Source organism: Eufriesea mexicana, unplaced genomic scaffold (assembly GCF_001483705.2).
Source record: "Eufriesea mexicana isolate 0111107269 unplaced genomic scaffold, ASM148370v2 scaffold2128, whole genome shotgun sequence".
Taxonomy (NCBI): Eukaryota; Metazoa; Arthropoda; class Insecta; order Hymenoptera; family Apidae; genus Eufriesea; species Eufriesea mexicana.
The window spans coordinates 147,012-154,688 of record NW_016910197.1 but is presented as its reverse complement, the minus strand read 5'-3'; positions in this window follow the sequence as shown (position 1 = coordinate 154,688).

The following is a 7,677-nucleotide window of genomic DNA, read 5'->3' as shown; positions in this document are numbered from 1 at the left end:
TATACATACATATTTTTTATATTTTTATATTTTATATTTCTTATATATATATATAGTCGTTCATATCAAACCGTGTCCCGTTTAATAATCCATCCCATGTATATATTATATATATATATATTTAAATGTATTCAATTTAAATTTATATTTACATGGTGATATGTATTTGCCCTTGACATACACTATACGCGTTTTAATATATGGTATTTCAGACAGCACGGTAACACGATATTCCTGTACAAAGAATGAAATTGTAATGAATCCTTGATATTCCCGGCGAATTACGTTTGATCAAAACTTTCCCACTTTTATGAGAAATTTTATTCTCGCTCGGATTTCTGTAATTTAACGAACTGCTATTAAAGAGAATCGACATTCAGAATTTTAAACCGCAATATCTCGACAGTGGGAGTATGCGATATACGGTCCCTCTCTTACAATCGCAGATATTTCCAGTAATTTAATAATTCCTCCAGACACTGCTGGCTTTGAAATATCGCAAAAGGGTTGAATTATGATCAGATCACGCGTAATCCTGCTAAGAACTTTTACAGATTCTGAAATTTATATAATTGCCTAGCTGATTTTCGATTAACATCGGACACGTATTTACAGCGATTATTAATTTTCAGAATTTTAAGAAGTTCGCAACTGTGATCGATTTTAATTCCATTTCACTCGACGGGATATTAAACACCGGCATCGTGATCGGATCAATCGATAATTTCAATAAATTCTAAAGCCTGCTGCTGTTTTTACCGATAATTAAACTTGCCGATAATTTGGCGCGCGATTTTTTGCACAAAAAAAGGGGGAAAAATAGTAAGAATTGGAATACGCAGGATTACATGAAATATTTTTATTTTAATACGACGTAAAATTTTTAAAAATTATTTCCTTGGCCGCACTGACGAGTAGGCCAACGTTTATGAGTTTCCAATCACGATGTTCCTTCTTCGCAACGCGCAGCACGTGAATCCTTCGTGGCTTTCCCACTTTTATCTTTTCATTTCAACGGAAACCAGCTACGCTCTTGTATTACCCACAGTGATGGACCTTTTAGACTGCGAGTGACCCGAAATTATTTGCAGGAATGTGCTGAATTGCTGGCCTTAGGGTGGCTCTCGCATATTCCGTGCGAACCCGTGTACACACGCTTCTAATTTTGCTGGTGAGGACCTGAGCTACCGACAAATTGGATTTTATTGAATGCGTCTGCTAGGCAATTGTACCATGACGGTTTATTGCTTGTGTTATTCATCCTGCATCGAACATTCTGAAATGTTGCTGAGACTCTCGTGTGCAATTTTCCATAACTCATTTGTCACGGATATTAACCACGAGTTTTCACGTATTATTCGCGTTTAAATATTTTTCTTTTATCCCCAAGAGAGCTAATTTTTAGTCAACATTTGCTAAAATTGTCCCACGAAGAGTGTTCCTTAACAATTACAATTTTAATTTGCACGCAGATATTGAAAATTTATATCACGTATGATCAAAGAACATAGTACCTGAAATAGGAAATTTCAAATTTCACTTGGTTCTCGAAAAAGTATGGCGATTATTATCTCGTAAAATCAAATATCTCATTTACTGTAATCGATAAAGGTAAAGGCTGTAAAGGTGTAAAATAGATTATAATTTAAAAGAAATAAATTTTTCTCATCAGAACTTTAAATAGGAACAGAAAATGAAAGATAAGTGATAGTGGTATAATTTTATATGCATACTTGGAAAGCACAATAATATTTCGTTCTTGTCCACCCCATTTTGTACGAATTACAGGTTCCACCATTGTACAATACAATAATTTTCTCACAAAAATATTTCCTGTAATTGAAACAAATTTTGGTGGCTTTATTACCCTTACTGTATTTTCCCTGCATGTCATATAGTAATAGAACAATCATTTGACTGCCTATGGTAGATTCAGTATTAATTCCATACTATTTGATCCAGACTTCCATTTGCAAAATTTTCGAAACTCTTCGATTGCTTACCACACCCAAATTGTCCCAAATATCTCCTACCTGTACATTAAAAATTGATTTATTTGTTTGTATGGGACGAACCCCTTATTATATGCTTATAAGAAATTCGTAATTCAGTCATAAACCAAAATGAAACGTCCCAATACTTAAATAGAAAATCACTTGGAAAGGCATTTAAATAAAAGTAAGAAATTTCTCATTTCTGTTATTCTTATGCCAAAATAGTCTCTACAATCTCACACGCGATTTTCGGGTGAAGTACCTCTAATCCTTGCGCGAAATAATCATCGAATTTCGCTGAAGGCGATGCTTCGGAGTTTCTCGGAGAGGTCAGAGAGGTAAGAAGGAAAGGTACGAAGCGGAAAGAATCGACTTTCTCAGCGAAGGTCAGCCGTGGGTAACGAGTGTTTAAGCCAGTTGAAGTTCCCCCATCAGGAAGTCGTTAGATAAGCCTTAAAACAACGGCTACCTTGCAAGTAATGGTCGTACCGTGAACACTGTGAAACGATGATGGTTATACTACTACTGGACGTTTACAACGTTGAAACTGGGAACGCTCTGGACGAAATGTATATATACGCGGGCCTAACGCAGAGATGGACATTGCTAAGAGGAAGGTAAGCCGCATGGTCGAGTGTACTAACATAAAAGCTAATGTAGCAAAGTGCGGTTATGTCTGCAATGGAACTGGCCCTCCTGGTGTACATTCGACCCTTTTCTCCGAATCCCCAGGTCTCCTAATAACCTTCTCGATGCCACTCTCGTGTCCAGTCTTCTCAACCGATGGCCTTCTGTCAGATGAACAGGCTGTCCTCCCTTTCGTACAGCGAGATGGAACTCGTTTCCGTTTCTTCTTCCACGCGGGAACTGTGATCGAAACTCGTCCAATTTCTTTCAAACGTAGTCTCGTGTTTCTCTCCATTTGCATCCAGTTTTACGTGCAACGTTAAAGCCAAGGTTCTACCGGTTTCCCTCCGATCCCAAATACGAATCTGAGCCTTAGCCTCCTCTCTTGATCTCGAGATGGAAATTCAGATTTGAATTTTTCGACACGATGTTGATACTTTGGCGGAAGATTCCGAAGGATCAGATATACTTGGCACCAAGATCGATGGAAAGTTTGGAGCAACGAGAGGAAAGGAGAGAATTTTTACGTACGACCAGGCCACGTCTCTGGTCGCTTAAATCTGCTGATGGAGATTGAACGTAAATTGATTTATCGATTGTACGATAATAACCATTCACTTGGTCCGGCAATATCATCTTTCGACGAAGTTAGGTTGGGAGGACGGCGATCCTGATGCTAATGAGAGTGTCAAAACCAAGCGAGAAAGGAGTTGTAATTAGCTATCGAGTAAATGGAAATTGAAGACAATGAAAGAAGGGTGTAATGAAGTTAGTATGACCCGGGATTATAAACACCTGATTAATATATCTATCGATGTGAAGTGTAACGAGTTTGGTAATGAATTAAAGCAGCTCGCTGCCAAAATTAATGGACACATTGAAGACAATGAAAGAAGGGTGTAAGGAAGTTAGTATGTCCTGGGATTATAAACACCTGATTAATATTTCTATCGATGTGAAGTATAACGAGTTTGTTAATGAATTTGTTATTCGATATGTTATTCCTGATGAATTTTATGTATTAAAGCAGCTCGCTGCCAAAATTAATGGACACACTGAAGACAATGAAAGAAGGGTGTAATGAAGTTAGTATGTCCTGGGATTATAAACACCTGATTAATATATCTATCGATGTGAAGTATAGCGAGTTTGTTAATGAATTTGTTATTCAATATGTTATTCCTGATGAATTTGATGTATTAAAGCAGCTCGCTGCCAAAATTAATGGACACATTGAAGACAATGAGAAAAAGGTGTAATGAAGTTAGTATGTCCTGGGATTATAAACACCTGATTAATATATCTATCGATGTGAAATATAGCGAGTTTGTTAATGAATTTGTTATTCGATATGTTATTCCTGATGAATTTTATGTATTAAAGCAGCTCGCTGCCAAAATTAATGGACACACTGAAGACAATGAAAGAAGGGTGTAATGAAGTTAGTATGTCCTGGGATTATAAACACCTGATTAATATATCTATCGATGTGAAGTATAACGAGTTTGTTAATGAATTTGTTATCTGATATGTTATTCCTGATGAATTTTATGTATTAAAGCAGCTCGCTGCCAAAATTAATGGACACATTGAAGACAATGAGAAAAAGGTGTAATGAAGTTAGTATGTCTCAGGACTATAAACACCTGATTAATATTTCTATCGATGTGAAGTATAACGAGTTTGTTAATGAATTTGTTATTCAATATGTTATTCCTGATGAATTTTATGTATTAAAGCAGCTCGCTGCCTAAATTAATGGACACGTCTGTAGTTGGCATAAACTTATAGGTGACTTCCTATGGGACACCCTGTATACTGTATAGATAATGACTTTATGTTATATAGATATTTTAATTTCTTAATCATTCGAAATTTTCTATAATTTTATTAGAATTTATTTATTTCATAATCGTCTAACTAAATAGAAATTAGCACCAAATTGATATTTAAATATAATAAGAAATAATATAAAAGGGACACCCTGTATACGCATAGAGAATGAATTTACGTTATATTGATATTTTAATTTCTTAACCATTCGAAATTTTGTATAATTTTATTTTAAATTTATTTATTTCATAATTATCTATTTTAATAGAAATTAGCACCAAGTTGATATTTAAATATAATAAGAAATAATTTAAAATGGACACCCTATATACGCATAAAGAATGAATTAATGATATGTTGATATTTTAATTTCTTAGTTATTAAAAGTTTTGTATAATTTTATTAGAATTTATTTATTACATAATCGTCTACCTAAATACAAATTAGCATCAAACTGATATTTAAATATAATACAAAATAGTATAAAATGGAATGAAACGTGTCGTTCTATGGACAAATCATGAAAAATCGGCACGAGTCTACACGTTCGAGGTTTCACAAGTAATTAAGCGTAGATTGGAATAGTATCGAAGAAATCGGTTCTGACAGATGTCACCTCTCTCTAATTGCAAGTGATCGATGGCTGATTTCTTGGCAGACAGATCCAGTATATCGTAATTACGAAACAACATAATAACTCAATTAAAATATGAGAATCCTCAATATCTCACACGGACATGAGAGAAAACAATATTGTTACTCGCTGACGTAGTCTATGTTCCTAATTTTAGTCTCAATCAGCCTCCTCGGAATTAATTAGTTAACAATGGACATCATTCTAGTCTAACATCCATCGTACGAACTTTTAGTTAATTAATCCTTTACTGAAGTTACCATTTTGTGCCTGTTTGAGACGTATCCATTAACGTCACCATCGATCTTTTCTATCGTACACGGTAAGAACAAAGAAGATAATTAAATGATCTGATCGACGCGAACACCCTTGTATTGGGATAACAACTGACTTATAGACAGAAATTCTTCTGTATCTACATCTTCTGGATTTGTAATAGATCCTAAAAGCACGCACGAAATTTTAGAAATAAAATATCTTCTTTCCAACGTTCACCAAGTAGAAATTCCAAGCATTTATTTTATGATTGCGACAAATTAATTAGATTTATACTTAATATTTCTGTTTGATCATTTTTGGCAATTAAGTAAAGAATTGTTCTTATAGTTATTGATATTTCATTCACCACTAACACACATGTAAGGAGATGTGGTTCGGGGAACCGGAGGGACTCGGATTAACCCTTTGCACTGGACGATCTTTTGGTTAAAAATGAGTAGGAGTACAAAGATTTTTTGAATAATCGTATGATAATTAACACGTAGAATTATTTGATTTCGATAGCTCGCACACCGTTACATTGTCTCAAATTTGATATATTAATTAATATCGATCTTCGAAATTTTATTTAATGGTGACTGACGGGTCATCATAAGGTTTAAAATTAACCCTTTGCACTCGACGACTTTTTCTTTAAAGAAAAATAGTAATTCGAAGACTTTCTGTCATAGAGTCGAGGATATTTTTAAAATGGTAAATGAGAAATCATATGCAAATTAAGACAGAAATATTTTTCTTCGATATTCCACGCATCGTTAGGTAACTTTAAATTTGATATATTAATTAACGTCGATTTTTAGAAACTGATTAAATGGTGACTGAGAGTCACATCTCGAGTGCGAAGGGTTAATAAAAGGTTTCCTGTTTCAAAAGTTTATTCTTCACACGTTATTCTGTTACTTCGTCGAGAGTCGTCAAAGAACTGAACTCTAGACACGCGTGCTAGTCTAGGTCGTCCTCTCATTGATGCCCGCTTTCGATCGTCATGGAATGATCAAGAGCTATCGTCATCAAAGTCGCCGATCGTCGGGGTTTGGCCGTCAACGGCGGCTCTCTTACACACATAATTTAGCTTTGCTACCAAAAATAGCCTTTCATAAAGGTATCTTTTCCATTTGCTTCTAGAAAATGTCAGACATAGGACATCGATCGATTTATAATTAGTTTCTTCTAAAATAAGAAATCCCGAATCGGCAATGGCCGATTATTCTTTCCCGAAATATTGGGTTGGCAAGAAAGTAATTTCGGTTTGCATCGGTAAATAATGTTATGCTTGTTTAGTTATTCTTTTGTCAATATTAGAATTTTTTTCTTTTGAGATGTGGCAGTCGATACCTTTAGGTTGCTATTTCGTGAAATTCCGTGTAATTTCGTTTATAACTGTCAGTTCACGGTCAGTCTTAACATGGAGTGCAAAAATAAGCATTTTCGACGCATTTTACTTTTTTATTTTCATAAAGGCAAGAATGCGGCCGAGGCTCGCAAAGAGATACGAGAAGTTTATGGTGTTGATTGTTTAACAGAACGCACGTGTCAGAATTAGTTTAAAAAATTTCGTTCTGAAGATTTTTCACCGAAAGATACCCACAACGTTCTGGTCGACCTTCTGAGATTTACGCACTTGGTTAAGTTCTTTGCAGATAAGGACCAGAAATTCTATGAGCGTGTGATCACGAAGTTACCAGAAAGATGGCGAAAGGTCATCGAATAGAATGGAAGATATTTGACCGATTAAAGTTCATTCACTGTATAGAAAAAATTGAGTTTTATTTCACACTGAAAAACCGAAAGTACTTTCTTGCCAACCCAATAGTATCCTACAGTCTAAGAGCCCAAGATGACGTACGTCATAACAAAACGTCTCGATGCAACGAGACAGTGCATGCGGATCAATCGAACGCAGACGCAGTGATCGAGACAAACGGAAGCCCTGATTCTCCATAAATTATTATGACTGCAATAACCAGTAACGAGCTAGGCCGATTTTCACGGATCGAGGACGTAAAGTATACAGATGAGATTTCGATCTAAGAGGGTGAACAGAGGGTGTGTGCGTGCGTGAGAGAGAGGAGAGATAGTGTGTGTCAAGGGATGAAAACGGAGCTGGGAAGGGTGGCTTCCATTAATATTCTCGAGAAGCGAGGATCGAACTTCAATTATTCAGGGGAACGACGTTATACGTTCGTCACCCTCGGTAATGGTACCGACTGTCTTTTTGGCCTTTCGTCTGTCGTTTTTGCAATCTGCTACTCATACAGTCGCGCGTTGCCCGTGTACACTAGCTGTCTCTGAATTTCTTCGATGAGAGAA